Source organism: Bos indicus, chromosome 23, assembly GCF_029378745.1.
Source record: "Bos indicus isolate NIAB-ARS_2022 breed Sahiwal x Tharparkar chromosome 23, NIAB-ARS_B.indTharparkar_mat_pri_1.0, whole genome shotgun sequence".
NCBI lineage: Eukaryota > Metazoa > Chordata > Mammalia > Artiodactyla > Bovidae > Bos > Bos indicus.
This window is the reverse complement of record NC_091782.1, coordinates 36,632,508-36,652,727: the sequence shown is the minus strand read 5'-3', so window position 1 is coordinate 36,652,727 and position 20,220 is coordinate 36,632,508. Positions and strand designations below refer to the sequence as shown.

General features: G+C 38.7%; 1 non-coding gene across 1 annotated transcript; it reads right to left on the bottom strand.

The window, feature by feature from the left end:
* Positions 1–6,876: 6,876 nt before the first annotated feature.
* Positions 6,877–6,982, bottom strand: LOC139179201 (U6 spliceosomal RNA). Its single transcript, XR_011563624.1, has one exon. It is a non-coding gene; the product is annotated as a U6 spliceosomal RNA (small nuclear RNA).
* Between the last annotated feature and the right edge of the window lie 13,238 nt (positions 6,983–20,220).

The following is a 20,220-nucleotide window of genomic DNA, read 5'->3' as shown; positions in this document are numbered from 1 at the left end:
AAAAAAATTCTACAAAATGTATAAAACTGTTGTTGTTGTTCAGTTGCCAGGTCCTGTCTGACTCTCTGTGACTTCACAGACTCAGATCCCCAGACTTCCCTGTCCCTTACCATCTCCTAGAATTTGCCCAAGTTCGTGCCCATTGAATTGGTGATGCCATCCAACCATCTCATCCTCTGTCACCCTCTTTTTCTTCTCCCTTCAATCTTTCCCAGCATCAGGGTCTTTTCCAATGAGTCAGCCATTCACATTAGGTGGCCAATGTATTGGAGCTTCAGCATCAGCATCAGTCCTTCCGAAGGGTATTTGGGGTTGATTTCCTTTAAGGTTGACTGGTTTTGATCTCCTTGGTGCCCAAGGGACTCTCAAGAGTCTTCTACAGCACCACAGTTTGAAAAGATCAGTTCTTCAGCACTCTGCCTTCTTTATTGTCTGTCCAGCTCTTACATGTGGACATGACTACTGGAAAGAGCACAGCCTTGACTATACAGACCTCTGTCGGCAAAGTGATGTCTTTGCTTTTAACACACTGTCTAGGTTTGTCAGAGCTTTCGTGCCAAGAAGCAATCGTCTTTAATTTCATGGCTGCAGTCACCATCCACAGTGATTTTAGAGCCCAGGAAGAGGAAATCTGTCACTGCTTCCACCTTTTCCCCTTCTATTTGCATGTAAGTGATGGGGCCAGATGCCATGATCTTGGCTTTTTTGATATTGAGTTTCAAGCCAGCTTTTTCACTCTCCTCTTTCACCCTCATCAGAGGCTTTTTAGTTCCTCTTCACTTTCTGCCATTAGAGTGGTATCATTCACATATCTGAGGTTGTTAATATTTCTCCCAGTAATCTTGATTCCAGCCTTTAGGACTCATCCAGTCCAATATTTCGCATGACATGCTCTGCATATAAGTTAAATCAGCAGGGTGACAGTATTCAGCCTTGACGGACTCCTTCACTCATTTTGAATCAGTTTATTGTTCCTTGTCTGCCTCTAACTGTTACTTTTTGAACTGCATACAGGTTTCTCAGAAGTCAGGTAAGGTTCAACTGGTATTCCCATCTCCTTAAGAATTTTCCACTTTGTTGTGATTCCACACAGTCTGGTGAGGTCAATGAAGCAGATGTTTTTCTGGAATTCCCTTGGCATTACTATGTTACAGCAAATGTTGCCAATTTGATCTCTGGTTCCTCTGCCTTTTCTAAACCCACCTTGAACATCTGGAAGTTCTAGGTTCACATAATACTGAAGCCTAGCCTGGAGGATTTTGAGCATAATCTTATGAGCACTGGAGATGAGTGCACCTGTTCAGTGGCTTGGACATTCTTTAATACTGTCCTTCTTGGGAATTGGGATGAGGATTGACCTCTTCCTGTCCTCTGGCCACTGCTGGCTTTTCCAAAATTTCTGACATATTGAATGGAGCACTTTAAAGCATCATCTTTCAGGATTTTAAATAGCTCTGCTGGCATTTTATCACTTCCACAAGCTTTGTTGGCAGCAGTGCTTTTTAAGACCCACTGGAGTTAACATTCAAGAATTTCTGGTTCTGAGTGAGAAACTACACCATTGTGATTATCTGGGTCATTAAGATATTTTTTTGTATAGTTCTGTTTATTTTTTACATCTCTTCTTGGTCTGTTCTGCTGTATTAAATCACAAAACACCTAAGATAAAAGTGATCTTGAGAAAGAAGAACAAAGTTCAAGACTAGGGTTGCTGGTTTCAAATTGTATTAGAAAGCTATAGTAATCAAAACAGAATGATTTGCTTCTGGCACAAACACAGACACATAGATCAACAGAGCAGAACAGCGAAGCCGGAAAGAAAGGCACATCCGTATATTGTCGGTTAGCTTATGAAAACGGAGCCAAGAATATCCAGTGGGGAAAGGACAAGCTTTACAAAATGGCACTGGGAAAACTGGATAGTCCTGTGAAAAAATGAAACTGTGCCCATCTTTTACCATACACAAAAATCTACTAAAAAGGGATTAAAATGTTGAACATAAGACTTAAAGCAATTAAACTCCTAGAAGAAGACATCGAGGTAATCTTCTTGCCATCAGTCTTTGCAACTGTTTTTTGGGTTTCACACCAAGAGCAAAGGCAACAAATGCAAAAACGGACTAGTGGGACCACATCCAACTCCAGACAAAGGAACATCAGCAAAATCAAATGGCAATTTACAGATTGACAGAAGATATTTCCCAATCATATATTTGATAAGTGCTTAATATCCAAAATAACATGAGACATACAACCCAAGTGCAAAAACCCCAAATAATCTAAATTTTTAATGGAGCATAAGAAAAGTAAGAGTTTCAATAAATCTGAAGATTAGACTGTAGATGAGAGACACAGCAAGGTTTTCCTTCTAGATCAACAAAAGCCTGTGCTTTCCTGACATTACTTTCTTTCATCTCCACTCACTTGTTTGACAATTACAGTTCACAGTGTACAATCTTCTATCAATAGGAATCACCCCACAGTGAGCTATAATGTATACTAAGAACAGCCCCACTGGAAAAAATACTAATATTTGCATACTTACTAATGAGGTATATCAAAAGGAAGGTAATTTCCAGAGTTTACCAATCTATTGTTTTCTACATTTCATTTCAAAATTGAGCCACCTAGTAAGGAAAATGAGTTAAGGGACCCCAATAATATATAGATAGAAAATAAGTTTTAAATGGGAGCATTAATGCATTATAGTTTGGGGGCAATTTATTATTGTTGTTGTAAGTGTATTCCTTTTGATTTTCTACTGCATCAGGTTATAATTTATTATAAATATTGATACCAACATACAGACACCTACTGCTAAATTTATAGTGAGTATAGAAGACAGAATATATTAGGCAAGAAGTGAAAGTATGGGAAGTCAGCAATGGTAGTAAAGTAAAGGGCAGTATTGCTTTGAGAGGAAGGAAGGTTCTCAAAGTTTCTTGAAACACCAAGAACACGCCAGATGTGAGGAATTAGCTTAATTTGTAAATCAGAAACTCTACTAGAAGTTATTTAATTTCATAAAAACATTACGATGCTAAAACCCAAAATTTAGACAGAGAATAGGGTTGGGTCAGGTATATAGATAGACATTTAAAATTCTCCATTGATTAGTGCATCAGGCACTTAAGGACCACCCTCACTGAAGTCTTTCTCTATTGCTCAACCTACAGGTACCAGCATGGAGAAAGAGACAGCACTACTCCACAGGCAGTAGAAGCCTACCTTTATGGCCTAATGGCTTTCCTTAAGAAGCATTCCATGCAGCAGATTTTCTCCATCCCATCCCATCTGGCTGACTCCCCACAGTCAACAGGAGTCCTCACCCTGGGATCATTCCTCAATCCCCATGGCTCCAGCTCCCAGCTTCCGTGGACACCAGTGGACTTACAACCTTGTCCGAGGTATGAAAGGCTGCAGCATGGCTTGTCTATGTGGTTCTTACTCTGTTCAGACTGTCACAGATTAGTTAGCTCACTCCCCAACTGCTTCAAATGCCTCCCCTGTCCCAGTAGATGGCCATGGATGCGGGGATCTCTCCCCAGTGCTTCAGCCCCTTCACCCCCAGGTGCAAGCTGTTCCACTTGCTCTCCTCCTTCTTTCCCCTTCCTCCTTGTCCCTTCTTTCCTTTGTCCTACCAAGTTCTGTATGGATCCGGATGTTCCTTTTCAGTAGTCAGAGAGCCCTGCCAGGATTCACCTGGTCTTCTGTGAGAACTGCTGCATCTTTAGATGTTCTTGATGCATCGGTGGAGAGAGGTGTATCCCACTTCCACCTACCCCTCCGTCATCTTGTCCACCCCCATTTGTGCATGGATTAGAAACGAGTTTCCTTTTCTATTAAGTAACACTGCCATCACCACACACATTTAACTTTTGCTTTTTGAGGAGAACACAGGTAAGTTCCACTCCCTTCATTTGAGTCAGTCATTCAGACGTGTCCAACTCTTTGAGACCCCATGGACTGCAGCACACCAGGCTTCCCTGTACATCCTTGACTCCCAGAGCTTACTCAAACTCATGTCCATCTAGTTGGTGATGCTGCTCAATGATGTCCACTCTCTCAGACAATTGCAAAAATACAACACTATCTTATAGTTACATTAACCATGCTATATATTAGAGCCCTGTTCAGTTCAGTTGCTCATTCATGTCCCTCTCTTTGTGACCCCATGGACTGCAGCAACACAGGCTTCCCTATCCATAACCAATTCCCAGAGCTTGCTCAAATACATAATTTGATCCCATGATTATATCATGAAGCTCAAAGTTATATCTTCAGATCTTATTAATTTTTTATATATGAAAGTGTGTAACCTTTAAAAATCTCTCCCTATTTCCCCTACCCTCCAGTCTTTGGCAATCATTTTTTCTACTCTGAGTTCCATCTTTTTTTTTTTTTTTGAGATTCCTTATAATTGAGATCATACGGAATTTGTCTTTCTCTGACTTAGTTCACTTACTGTAATGCCCTCCAGTTACACCTATGTGCCCACAAATGGAAGGATTTCTTTCTTTTCCTAATGGCTAAATAATATTTACCTATATATGTCACATCACATTGTTTTAATCCATTTACCTGTCAAAAGATACTCAGGTTGTGCCTATATCAAGGCTACTGTGAATAATGCTTCAGTAAACATGGGAATACAGATCTCTCTTTGAGACAATGATTTCATTTCCTTTGACTATATATCCAGAAGTGGGATAATGCATCACATAACAGTTCTCTTCTAAGTTTCTTGAGGAACCTCCACAGTATGTTTCCATGGGAGACCAGTGTACATCCCTACCAACAGTGCATAACCACTCCTTTTTCTCCACATCCTCAATAACATTTGTCATTTCTTACCTTTTGGTACTAGCCATTCAAACAGGTATGAGGTGATACCTGTTGTGCTTTTGATCTGCATTTCCTTTGCTTATTAGTGATGCTGAGCATCTTGTCATATACCTCTTGATCATCTATATGTCTTATCTGTGGGAAAATGTCTATTCTTTAAAGATGGAGCATACATCATGTTTACTATATTCCAATATACGAAACTCAGTTGTCGACGTGTATATCAACAACAAACTATCAGAAAGTGGAATAAAGAAAACAATCCATTTACTATTGCATCACAAAAAGATAAAACAATAAGAAATAAACTCAAAAAAGGTGTCGAAAGATTTTATCAAAACCTTTAAGACATTGGTAAGAGAAATTTAAAAACAGTGAAAGATATGTAAAGTTAGGTGGTCGATCCAATGTGGTTCTTGAGGGAGGATTTGCATTACTATAAACTTCCCTCTTAGAACTGCTGTTGTTGCATCCTCTAGGTTTTAGATCATCATATTTTCAGTGTTCTTTGTTTCTAGGAATGTTCTGATTTCCCTTAGTTCTTCAGTAACCTGTTCATTATTAAGAAATGTGTTGCTTAATCTCCATGTATTTGTGTTCTTTAAAGTTTTTTTCCCCATATAATTGATATCATCTCTAGTGTGATCAGAGAAAATGCGTGATATAATTTCAGTTTCCTTAAATTTACTGAGGTTTGATTTGTGACCCAAGATGAGGAAAATGTTCCATGTGTACTTGAGAAGAAAGTGTACTCTTCTGCATTTGGATAGAATGTGCTGAAGATATCAATTAGGTCTGTTTGCTCTAATATTTCCTTTTAGGCTTATGTTTCCTTATTAATTTTCTGTTTTGATGATATATTTCAAAATTGAAACACCTAGTAAGGAAAAATGAGTAGGGGACCTCAACAATACATGGATAGAAAGTCATTTAAAACTGGGAGCATTACTTAATTATAATTTGGGGGAATGCATTATTACTAATACTACTGTAATTTTCTTCCCTTTAATTCTCTGCTATACTAGGTTGATATTGATTTAAAATAGTAATACCAACATAGAGGCACATAGTACTCAAGTTACAGTAGATTGAGAAAGACAAAGCTTATGAGGCAGGAAGTGAAATCACAGAAAGTTAGCAATGGTATCAAAACAAGGGGAGTATTACCTAGAAAGAAAGAAGAGTTCTCTAATTGTTTGGAGACAACACGAACAAGCCAGATGAGAGCCAACCAGCTTAAGCTGTATACCAGAAACCGCACCGGAAGGAAAATGAAGTTCATGAAAATATGCTGATGCTAAACGCCAAAATCCAGACAGTAAGAGAATAGGGTAGGGTTTATGTAGATGCTGAAAACTACTCAGAGAGATAGACATGGAAGCAAATTCACTAATGAGCATCAGAAAGATCAAAGCATAAAAGGGTCTGAAAATAAATCGTAAAGGGACTTGGTAGACTGATCAAAAGAATAAGAGAATCAAATTAGAAAACCAAAATATACAGACTTGTGCATGTGATAGACCCAGAGAATGCTCAGCAGAGAAAATTTCGGCCTTAGTGACCAGCGAACAGAAGCCTCCAGCATCAGGAACAAAATCCCTGGGCAGGACTCACAACTGTGTGCTTCTGGGAACAGCCTCAGTTTCAAAGTTTGGGCATACACCACCAAAAAGTGAACGCAGACAAGGATTATAGCTTGCTATGACACTGAATCAAGACAATAGTGTTTGTGAGTTTACTTTTCTCTCAACTATAAAGTTAATGAATCACTAACCAATGATAATTGACACCATCAGTTTCCAGTCAGATCCTCTTTAGTCATACAGTGGATATCTGAACCTGTTATATGATCCCCAGTAACAGTTTTAATAATTAAATTTATAGATGTTAGTTGAAGGAAAATTGCTTTACAATACTGTACTGCTTTTGGCCAAACAATAGCATGAATCAGCCATAGGTATACCTATGTCCCCTTGCCCTTGAACCTCCTTCCCACCTTCCTTCCCATCCCAACCCTTGAAGTTGGTACAAAAAAACATGGAATGCTTCACAAATTTGTGTTTCATCCTTGGGCAGGGGCCATGCTAATCTTCTCATTATTATTCCAATTTTTTCATATATGTGCTACCAAAGCAATGACATATCTAACATTTTAACAGAAAAGGAAATCATATAGTTAGTCATCTACCAATAAATGATCAATTACATTAGGAATTAGGGTATTCTGCTATATTTACTACCCCTTATAGAATTGAATTTTATAAGTTCCAAAATTCCATGTAGGAATTAAGCATATATTTATGCATAACACATGTAACATGCACAGAAATATATGCACACAAATACATCTGTGTTCATACAACCTATTATCCTCCTTGCCTGTCACAATAAGCTCTTTAGTTGTTGAGAGAGACAGTCCCAAATTTCTCCAACTTTTATGTCTCCTTTTTGAGAACCACTTCTTTTATTTTCATCACATAATTTTAAATGACCAGTTTATTCTTAGATACCATGCCCCTTTAAACTAACAAAGAGTAGAGAAACCTAGTAAATGCTGATATCTTATCCTTAATTAAATTACTACTCTTCTGGTAAATTGGAAAAAGAATCATGTTCAGATCTCATTCAAGAGGATAAAATCTCTATTTTATCATTTCTCTTGTCCAAACTCAATTCTTGCTCACTTGAGTCTTAAATTATATTACTTACAAAGGACGCACAGGAAAAGTAATATTAAAATCACGCTTGCAAGAGTCTATGATTTTATGCTTCTGTTGGCCAAAGGTAGGGCCAGGAATAATTTCTGAAATATTACAATACATCGTGGAAGCATGAAGGTCTAGTTCTACTATCAAAGAGGAGATGTTTGGAGAAGGTTCAAAAACTAAGCCCCATGAGTTGTCAGGATGTACTCCCAACCAGACACGTAAATTTGTCCCTAAAAAGTCAAAGTCAGGAAAGGGCAGGCCTTGTTTGCAGAGCCAGTGATGTTGTCTAGGGTGCTGACCAGGTAATATTCTTGTATTACCATTTGGAGATTTATTTGCTATTTTCTCGAAGAAACAAACATAATGAGAAGATTAAGGATGCATAAAAGTAGAAGAGCTGTCAAGGTGCCTAGAAGAAAGGCTAGCCAGGAGAACCAGGCCCCCACACTGATAATTGTCAAAGACTGTAACAGTGAGTGTTTTATAGACAGAGCAGAACAGTGGATAAAACCAGTGTTCTAAGGCCACTGCTGTTTTGCAGTCAAAGACAAAATATTTTTCTCTTTAAGCAGAGTCATCACAGCTCCCAATGTGGTCCTGGTTACACACATGCAGACCGAGAGCCACAGGCATGTGTGATGTGACATCAGAAGTGAACAGAGGAGTGTACTGGTGCCCACTCACCTGCATCTGCTTCTAATGGGACCTGGGGAAAATTACTTGCCCTCTCTAAGTCATTGCATCTTAATTGATGTAACTTAGTGATCATAGTGAAGATTAAGGCTATCTCACAGGGTTCCTGTGAAACACAAATTTTAAGATGTTCTAAAGCTCTTGTGAAAGTATCAAAGACATGCATGGGGTTTTTAGGTGAGTGAGCAGATCCAAGGTACAGTATCCTTTTTCTCTTAGTATTCTCTTTTTAGTCAATAGCAGAGATCAGTCAGTCACGAGTTTACTCTTATCCCAGCGTGATGGTAAACCACACAGATCAACTGGACTTTTCTTGTCATTTCAGTGTCTAAAATGCAAGCATTAGACAATGTAGAGTGAAAAAATCATAAACTCCTAGAGGCCTCGCTGCTAAAAGTCTGCAGAGTCCCAGTATTAAACTGTCTTAAAAGAATGGCCTAAGCAATCTGGTTCAGAATTAAGTTCCAAATGTTTGCAGAGCACAGAAGTACTTCTGGGAGCAATACAAAAATGCAGGGAGTAACCTACTTCTCCAACTCTCTATCTGTACAATATCATCATCCATCTAAATTTACACAGAAAGCGCTCCTTCCCCACCCCAACTACTACAGCACCAACTCTTGCTCAGAGCAACAGGGAAAGAGAAGCCTTCCCTCCACAGGATGGATTTGATAATCTCAGGTGACTATATCATCTCAAAATGGCACATGTTTTTATTTAAACAGGGTCCTGCCTGCTCCTGCTGCTGGTCATGTCAAATCTGCTCTTGTGCCAAGGCATCTTATGCCCGTCCCTCTGTCCTGACGGGGATGACGTCTGCCGGGCCTCCCTTATAGACCTGTTTGTCCATGCCTCCGTTCTGTCCACCGGCATGTATAACCACTCCGTGAAAATGTTCACTGATTTTGTAAGTACTGTGGTGGTGGTAGTTTAGTTGTTAAGTCGTGTCTGACTTTTCTGACCCCATGGATAGTAGCCCGCCAGGCTCCTAGAAGGAACCTTCGCGTAAGTGACTGGGCTATATCATCCTTTCAATAAGAAGGCTGCATCAGCCAAACTTCAAATAACACCCTCTCTAGGTCAAAGAAGCTATCAGCTCATAAGATGTGGAAATCGAAGAAAGGTTCAGTTTTATGAAATCTCAAAGATTCCTAAGAAGTGCAATAACTTTTTCAATTTCCTTTCATTCATTTTGTTTTTTATTTTCCAAAATAAATGATTTTGTATTTGTAGGCTAGGAATGCCATAAAAGAATACAATAGACTCAGTGGAATAAACAACAGAAATTTATTTCCTCACAGTTCTGGGGTCTACAAGTCCAAGATCAGGGTGCCAGCAAGGTGAGGTTCTGGTAAGAACTCTTTCTTCCCAGGCTGGCTTCTCCCTGTGTCCTCACACAGGGTGGGGTGGGGAAGAGAGACAGAGGAAAAGACACAGAGATGTACAGAGAAAAGAGAAAATTCTCTGCTGTTTTGCTTCATGAAAACACTAAACCTGTTGGATCAGTTTTCCACCCTATGACCTCATTTAACGTTAATGGGTTTCGCTGGTGGCTCAGATGGTAAAGCATCTGCCCATAATGTGAGAGACCTGGTTTCTATCCCTGGGTCTGGAAGATTCCCTGGAAGAGGGAATAGCAAGCCACTCCAGTATTCTTGCCTGAGAACTCCCATGGACAGAGGAGTCTGGTGGGCTACAGTCCATTTCAAAACACAGCACTTTGGCAGTTAGGGCTCTAACACATGAAGTTGAAGAACACAGATTCAGTCCACAATACTACCTGACATAAAACACTTTTAGGTGGGACTGGGGAAAAGGAAGCATGTTGATTTTCTGGTCCTTCAGTGTCTCTCTGGGCTTTCTTCTCCAGGCTCAGAGTAAATAGCCAATAAATGAGAACTGCTCTGCAGTGAACTGGGTGGATGGAGCATGTTAAACAAAGCTGAATCCCGGTCACAAAAACGAATACTGGTAGTTTTTTTTAATGCTACAAATTATTGTTTTAAGATTTGCAGTAAATAGGTTTTGAGCTACAATAGAAGGGGAGTTTACAATTGGAAACAATTATTCTCTTTCTGATGAAGGTGTTTGAAAATTGTATGTTAATTCTTTTAGGTCAATCAAGGAGCACACAGTAGAGCAGACAGCTAATAAAAAGTGGCACTAAAGGTTTCTGTTAAATTCACGTAGTTCTTTTTACTCACTATTTTTGTTTCATCCTCCATTTTTGACTGTCCATTTTTTTTTCCAACTCTTCCAAGTAACCTCTTGAAATGTTCATAACTTTTGCCAAAGATTAGTTTTTCTGTCAATGTGTTAGCTAGATTTTTCTACTCTTATTCTCAGTCCATTGCTTAGTATTTCCTATAACTTTATGCCATGTTTTTCTGCAGTACCATTTTGTCCCCATAAACAACATTGTATTCTGCACCTGGAATGAACACTAAGCTTCTTGGTGTGAGGATCAGAGATAAGTCAGAGTCATAACTTATAACTCCTTATAAGGGAATATATTGGCTCTAACCCACAGTAAACAAGAGACTAAATGGTTAAATATAGGTGCATGCATACATTCTAAGTCACTTCAGTTGTGTCCAACTCTTTGCAACCCTACTGACTGTAGCCCAACAGGCTCCTCTGTCCATAGGATTGGCCAGGCAAGAATACTGGAGTATGCTGATGTACACTCTTGCAAGGGATTCACCACACCTAGGGATCAAACCTGAGACCTCTTATATCTCCTGCATTGGCAGGAATGTTCTTTCCTACTACCATCACCTGAGAAGCACCAAATATCGGTACATATGTACTATAGTTGGTTCAAATACTAAAAAATAAACAATATATAATAATATAACAGAGAAGGGAAAAGGTTAAACTTAGAGAAGTTAGATGTAAAATCAATTTTATAGAGACAATGTATAGAAAAAGTAGGAAAATAATGACTTGCAAATTTTGGGATGCCCCCCCCATTAAAAAATTATACATGTATCAACATGTTAATGTTGTGGTTTTAGGTTCATCTACTGAATGCCCAACAACCCTAACTAATTGTCTGATCACTTTCAGGATGAACAGTATGCCCAGGGCAAAGAGTACTTTATCAATGTCTCCGACAAGTGCCACACCAATTCCCTCCATCTCCCTGAAGACATGCAGCACATCCGACGGATGAACGTGAGTCTTTTACCTGGGTTTTTTACTGTGTCAAATGAGACAGTATGTCGGTTACCAGGCTTCAGATTATTAGAGGTAATGTTAACTGTACACGCAGAAAAAGTTGGAGGCCTGTAAGCAATTGAAGAGAAATTATATTATGCAGTTGATGAAGCATGAGTGAAATCAAGGAATGACTAAAGATCTATAGTAGCAACATAAATAACAGATCTATAAATCATCCATGCAGACAAGTTTACTTCAACCAATGCATTGGACACAGGATTGCAGCTATTATACTGTACGAAAACAGGAAATGAATGGGAACCTCCATGTGTAAAATAAAAGATTGCAAAATTCATGAATATGTAAGAAACACACCCCAGTTTTGAGTACTCCCTGTTACTAGTGACTCCTACATGGGATCCTATACTGCACCACCAGAGCCATCGTGTCTTCCTTTCAAGGATCTCCTTATTCTGCTTCTATTTCCCTGACACCACCTTCATTCGTCATTCTCAATGACTCCTCTGTCACCTTTTATTCTTAATTTGTAAGTCTCCCCAACAATGGCCTATAAAACATTGTTTTGCTTCTCATGGCCGTAACGATTGCCTCTGTTCTGAGAACAACACAGTTTACATATCAAGCCTCAATCATTTATGGCAGCTCCAAATTTTCATCATTATAGTCTCTCCTTTCTGATTTCCTGCATTATCCTTCGTCCTAACATTATTTAAAATATTTTCACATGCATCCCCTCTTAAAATACTATCTTCTTTCTCTACAACCTTCTTAATGATACCAGCATTCTTTTCCTCTGTTAAGCTCATTAATAATGAGGATAATCAAGTAAAGGACAAAGATCAAAGAGGAAGAGGAGGAGGGATTTTTCAATAAGCTTAAATTTAAATTTTATTGAGAGTTACTACATAGCCATACATTTTACTCAGCATATAAACATGCTGAGGACTATATTTAATCCTATTCAGTTCTCTGTTCTTTACCACTAAAACGGTTCATGGCTGTAAAGAAATCAGGCATATTAACTAGAGATCTTCAGCCCCCGGGATTTTCAGGCTCAATTCTGCTAGTAGTAGTGAACTAGGGGGGACCCTCCATTGTGAATCCCACTGATGCTGTTACTAAAGACAACGCTGTGCCATTTTCTGCTCGGACACATGTCAACAAAACAGACTGTTCTGATATCAGCAGGGGGCTGGTGTTGGGATCAGCTGAGGAGAGAAGCCTGTTTAGGAATGTCTTGTCTTCTTCATTGTCTCTTTGTTGTAATGTCATAAAACAAATTACCAATCAAAAATCAATACGAATGACTCATCTGATTCATTAATACGAATGAATCACTGGGTGACAATGATGTGGGCACAGGTGGAATCCCTCTTTCCTGGGTCAGGCACTGCAGCACATACTGACTTGAGTAAATACTTAGATTCTCTCAGGCAAATATACAAACATAAAAGAACTCACTGAGTGGTGGTAGAATTTCAGAAGAAAAAAGAAAATTCTTCATGGTATAAATTAGAACTTATCAGAAATATTAGTAAAATAACATAGATATTATATGTTTTATAATATTATCTTTTAATAATTCAACAAAGTGTGAACTAATAGCTTACGTTTTATCCTTTTGCAACTTTTACTACCTTCAAAAATCTCTGCATGCACATAGGAATAACCAAGAGATTTTTAGGTCAGCTGCTCTGAGCAAAGATCACATGTTACCAAAACCACTGAATTATTATTTTAATGAGACTGTTTCTTATGCTTGCTTAGAGTAAAGGCCTTATTATGTGGATACTCATGTTACTATACTCCTGGCAAAGACCTCTGTATCAGCTAGTCACGGACCTGCGGAGTATGAAAGAAGTCTCAAATACTATCCTATCCAGCGCTAGAGAAAATGTGAAAAAACTAAAAGAACTTCAAGCACTCATAGAGAGGCCGTTCAGCCAGGTGAGCATCCTGCAGAGGGCTTTCATGCTTTGCTCATGGATGAAAGAGGTGACCTCTGTAATGTGTAAGGAGTTTGGAAATATCTCATTTTGTAAGAAAAAGATTCATGACTTCTATATTCTAGACTGCTACTACATAAAGCAGGAGCCTAGTCATTCATAGTGATAAATTCTACTGTAAAGGAATCAGAATTTCACTGCAATTTTTGACATGTGCAGCCTTCCCTGCACTGAATACAATTCCACCAAAAGCTTGCTTCTTCCTGGGCACAGGTGGTTGAAATATTTTCAAGAGTAAGAGAACTAGAGTACAGAATTTCCAAGATCAGCATTTTCTTCAAAGTATCCCATGACATCTGCTATTCAAGTTCCGCTTGTCTTCTTTCTCTGTTCTCCTCAAATCAAAGGATGAGAGTGGGAAGGAAGCAAAGAGAAAGTTAAAACTAAACTTGAGTTATGTTTCTGCTTTTTAGATTCCTAATAGTTTTCTTAGAGGCTGGCTCCAAATCCATATCTAGAGAATTTTATATTTATATGTCTTCCCCAGATCTTAATTTGATAATTAGAAGGAACAAAGATAAACAAATACTAATAAAACACATAAGAAGTCATCGTCTTTTGGATATTCAGGTTATTTTTACAGCCAGGAGGAAGATGTACATCGCTCGCATTTACTGGTTTGGACTCCGATCCCTACTGTCGAGCAATGAAGATAGGCGTCATTCTGCATTTTATAGCCTGTTCTTCTGCCTGCGCAGAGATACTCGTAAACTTGACATTTACACCAAGTTCGTGGCGTGCCGACTGATCTATAAGAAGTGTTAAATCCACATCTATACCATCCAGGTCTGAGACGGTCATAATGATCTATCCCATAGCAAGCTTATTTGAAATTTACAGCTTTTTAATGCATGCTCTGTGAAATGGGTCTCTTCTTAAAAAAATAAACACAAACTCTGTAGAGATGTCAAAATCTAAGACGGCAATTTGTCAACATTTCTTATTTTCATTTAATATAAAATCAAAAAAAAAAAAAATCTACCCCTACAATTGAGAGAATGAAGCTCCTACTAAAATTAGTCACAAATAGTAGAAGCTGGCATTACAAAGAAGACCATTAAAAATTACTTAAGAATCACAGCCAATTATTCTGGGTCATGTTATTAGAATCAAAGAATTAGACAATTGTTCATCATTCTGGTCATGCTACCAAGAAGACTGAATTCTCAGGATTCTTTGTGAAAGCCAGCCACGAACTGTCAGCCAACTGTTACAATCACAGTGTTACACCAGAAAATATAAATGCTTCGCACCTTTGTATAAATAGCATGAGGTTTACTGAACTATCTAAGAATTGTTAGGATGCTGTCTTAGTCCTTCTGGGTTACTATAACAAAACATCAGAGGCTTAAAAACAATGGAAATGGATTTCCACAGCGTGGTCATGCAGGGTTCTTTCTGGTCACACACTTCTTACTGTATCCTCACATGGGGGAGGGCTCGGGAGCTCTGTGGGTCTCTTATATATAAAAGTACTCAACTCATTGAGGAGGCTCCATCCTTATAATTCCATCACTTCACAAAGGCTCCGCCTGTGGATGTCATAACCATGAGAATCAGGATTTCATCATATGAAATTTCTGGGGGACACAAAGACTGAGACCATAGCAGATACAAAGGTGAACTGGCTCATCCTCTTGCAGTGGCTGTCGTCACCCACACTCCACTGCATCCTCATTTCCTGCATCACCATGCAGCCATTCCATATTCACTCTGGGTTTCACAAGTCCAGGTCAGTCAAGCGTCAGCTCCATCTCATATTCAGCCTATTCAATGTTTCCCTCTCCCCTGCTGAGGCCCAGGGAACCTACCAGGAAATGCAGATATGTCCATTTCTGCAAGGTCCCTTATCTCTCCCTCTCTGGATCTTCATTCCTTGGGCCAGGTTGGATCAGGGGAAATGGTAACAAGATGGGAAAGTTCTGACATCACTGACTTACATGGTGCTGTTGAAGCCTTTTCTTGGTCTAGACGGACTGATCTGAAATTCCCCCTGACTGACAAGTGTTTCCCTTGTGGGGTATCCTTGTGATTTTCCAGGACATTCACAAGTTGGGGATCCCCAACTTCATAGTTTCTTTTTTAATCAGGGGAAATGTTCTGAAACCACAGCTCCCCACCTGCAGTAGTCACCACAGCCTCTCTGTTTCCCTCACTCTGCAAGCACCATCTGGAGAAAATTAAGCAGCCCACATTCAGCTACCTACTAGCTGATCCACAGGTAATCCATGTATCATAAATACTCTGAACAATTGAATGGCAGATATACTGGTGTGCATCTGTCCACTGCCTGAGGCCTCTGCACGATTATCCAACTGGTCACATAGACACCGAGGAGATCAGAACACTGGATTCAAAAACACATTTATCTGAGAAGTGAGATGCCATTCTCTCTTCCTTTTAGAGTAACCATCCTAGTCATTAATTATTTCCCCTTACAAACATGCCCTAGTAGGTCCCTGAATTATAAAATTCTCCAAATAGACTGAGTCTCTACTGAGACTGGAGCAGTGTGAGTGGATTAGGGACACCCAGCTTGTTCAACAGCCTCCAAACAACATGGGATGAGGGCCAATCACTTGATCGGCTCTCCTAAGAAGTCAGTGATGTTCTGGGCTGGTTTTGCAGCATCTTTAGGGCTTTAGCAGTAATTCCTAGTAAACAGAAAATGGGAAATCAAAAGTTAGAACGGAAAGGGGGATGAATAAGAGAGAAGTAAGAGAAAGACAGAAGGAAGGAAAAGCATTAAAGGGAAAATGAGTCAAGAACTTGGGTAGTGAAGGTTGAAATGCTGTTAGAACACTTTATTTTTAAGGACCCAAATATATATGCTTTTTTTTAAGATCCTAAGGGCAAATATCTCATATTCCCTTTTATTTCCATTTTCTCTTCTCTCGTCTTTTTTCTGAAATTGTCCTTTATATTAGGAGTATTCTTATGTTGTTATTAAGGTCATTGTTCTAGAGATGAACAAAGCCTGGCAACTCTTCAGGGCAGAATCCAGCCAAATTATCTTCTTTTAGGCAAAGACACCTTTCACCCACATACAGGAACACTGTCCAGCAAAACCAACCTCTTCCCTCATAGACAGGGTTATTCTTGCCTTAGTCCTGCTCCTGCCTCTACCTGGGATGACCCAAATCTTTCAGAACATGACAGAATACTCTGCCCCAAAGCAATCTATCAATCCCTCCTTAGGCTCCTTCATGCATGTAAAGTGTCAGCTTTCTTGTATTTTCACTTTCTTCTTTCAAAAGGCAAAAGACCATGAAAAAACCCTATAAGCACTTTCTAAGTCATTTACTGCCAAAAACATCTAATTCTATTGTGTTACTTGCTTAAATATTTTTCCTTCAATGTCTAGATATTTCCAGCAGAGAGGATGGTATTTATTAGAGTGGAAATTTGGAATAAGGGGGACAATGCAATTGGAGGAAACATATATTCACCAATAGACCACACACATCTTCATGTATTGTTTCTTATAAAATTTACTTCAAGCATAAATTTAAGACTTTAGATCAACAACAAAGGTGGTGACTTTGAAAGCACTCTCCTTGCTTGACTGTGACATATAAGGTGAATACTGTAGATTTCAGACAATATTGAACAGAGCCATAGATATTCTATAGAGTCAGTCAGGAATAGCCAAAGAGGGGACATTTGGACAGGATTTAACAACCACTCCCTTGCCATCCAGAAAGTGCTGATTTTTCCCTCTTTGCAGATTTCCATGCAAGATTACATTTGAAGAAATGGCCCTGCTATATCAAGAATAGTAACAGTGTTTACTGAATGGAAACAAACAAATGAAGAACCTTTGAAGTTCACTGACCTTATAGATTAGTAAATCACATGTCATGGATACAATGAGGACTTAAACTGAAGTTTAAAAAAATCTCTATTTTCCAGAAGTAGGCCCTCAAGTTGTGGAGAAGGAGAGGGTGATATAAACACATAAATTACTATATGGCATGGTAGAGTGAAGAAGAAGAAGATGTGATGCCAACACGGGGCTACAGTGGATTCAAGTAAAGCTAGGAGCCATCTGAGTGTGTCATGAGAGTGATACAAATGGGATGGCTTTATGATGGAGTTTTGAATGGTTGATGGGATATTGATGTGGAAAAATAGGAATATCTGTCAATTCATTTAGGATCGTCTTATGAAGTAAGGATCTCTGACATCCTAGATCAAGGCAACTGAGATATTAATACGTATAGCATTATAAGGTATCAGTGAATAATCAAGTCTGACAAAAACATGAGAAATGTTCATATTTTACCATAAATGTTATATCCTTCATGATTATGCTCTCATGATATGCTGTATATATTATTGTAGGATTAGAATGGAGAAATACTTGTATGGATTATTATGCATTAAGAAGGACATATATGTCAATTAGGAGAGTTTGTCTTTATTATACAAAGCAACAGGAAACCAAGAACATTGTTTAGTCCAAGAGAACAGTATGTCCAGAATTTGAAAAGAAAAACTTTAATGTGGATTGTGGAGTTGTGGCTGTTGGAGCTGGTAGAGAAAGAGAAAGACACCAGAAAGAGCTGGGAATATTATGACACTAAAAATCAAAGAGGGCTCTGCCAAGTGAAAAGAAGCAAAGGATGTGAGAGATACAGGAAATGAAATAGACCTTGACCACATGCAAGGAATGAGGCAGACAGAAGAGCCAAAAAAGACATCCAGAAATATGGGACTAGTTGAGTCAATAAATGACTGAAAAGTCAGAGGGAAGGGAGGAGATAAATTAAGGTTTTATCCAAAAGCACCTGAGCTCTATATTCCTGTATTTCATATCTTAGTACCAGAAATAACCAACAAATGTTAAGGCATTGCAGCAAATAATAGAAATAAGTACTCTACGGAGCCTCTGCTAGACCCTATGGAATACCAGAACCAAAGCAGGACTACCCAGTGATAACAAGCAGTAACTCACTAGTCACTCTCAGCACTTAAATAAGACATACATTGTAAAGCATAGAGAATGAATGGAAATAAAATGGAAACAACCCATACATAGACAGAGCCAGTCTAAACAAAACCTAAAACCTAAACCAAATAGAGGTAATGTTTTCCTTAATCATGTGTCCACTTTCTCCAAGAGTTTCTCATTCCTTTTGCCTGAATCCTCCCTTGTTTACTAACCCTTCATTGCCTTACTCTCAGCAGATGATCAGCTAATCACTAATCAAATAAATAATTAGACAGTATTCACTCCTGGGATATATTTGTATTGATGGACTCTTCAAACTGAAAAGCTTTCTAATCCCCTGAACATAAAATGCTAATACTGGAAGGACTCCTTCCCAGCCGCTTTTCAAAATGGCCAATGGGCAGCAATTGTGAGTCTATCTACTTAGACGTCTTCTGCTGTAATTATAACCTGTTTGGATGGTGAAGACAGGAGACGGATGAGGCACTGAAAGATGTGGAGAAGGAAATGCATGGACAAGTGGAAAAGATAGCACAAGGCTTAAACACCGATCTCTGCCTGCACACCATACCATGTGTGATGGAGCCAGGTGGGCCTAATCGGGGATGGATTTTTCAAGAAAACTCTGTATGAGTTGGCACTGAGAAGATTGATTCAACTCAACTGTTTCAACATAATTCTTTTATTCTAAGACTCAAAGCCACTTGTCTCATTTAACTGCACTAAGTCAAAAAGAGAATATACTTATTGCCTATTTGAACACTGCTAAGAAATTATAAAAGTTCTCATCACAAGAAGAAAATCGTAACTATTTCTAGTGATGGATGTTCAGCAGACTTATTGTAGTGATCATTTTGCAATATATATCAAATAATTACATTGTACACCTGAAACCAGAATAACATTATGTGTCAATATATCTATGTATAATATACCTGAAACTGAAGTAGCATAATTGTCAATGTGACCTATGTATAATGATCATATAATCATTATGTTATATACATGAACACATATGCATACCTTCAGTTAAGTTCAATCACTCAGTCATATCCACTCTTTGAGACCCCATGGACTACAGCACATCAGTTTCCCATGTCCTCCACCATCTCCTGGAGCTTGCTTAAACTCATGTCCGTCTAGTTGGTGATGCCATCCAACCATCTCATCCTCTGCTATCTCCTTCTCATCCTGCCTTCAGTCTTTCCCAGCATTAGGGTCTTTTCCAATGAGTCAGTTCTTTGCATCAGGTGGCCAAAGTATTGGAGCTTCAGTATTAGTCCTTTCAATATTCAGGGCTGATTTCCTTTAGTATTGACTGGTTTGATCTCCTTGCAGTGCAAGGGACTCTAAAGAGTCTTCTCCAACAGCACAGTTCAAAAGGATCAGTTCCTCAGTGCTCAGTTTCCTTATGCTCCAGCTCTCACATCCATACATGACTACTGGAAAAACCATAGCTTTGACTATATGGAATTTTATTTATATATATATAAACATATATGTACACACACCTATGTAAGGAAAAGGTTTTGAAAAGAAATATATTTTGGATAAAGAAAACAAATAAACTACTATAATTTTTTTTCAAATGTGCATTTTGGCTATGATGTTGGGTCTAAAACCATATCTTCAAATGTAGTTTATGTTTATGCTGATAAAGAAACAGAAATGTGTCTTAACCTTGTAACATTAACTGTAGTACAGCTTATTTACAATAGCTAATCGAAACCACAAAATTTTGAAACCTATTGGCCTTCCCAGTATTCTGCTATTGGTCATTTAACCAATTGATCATTGACTTAATTCCTCCTTGACTCAGAAACTCTTACAG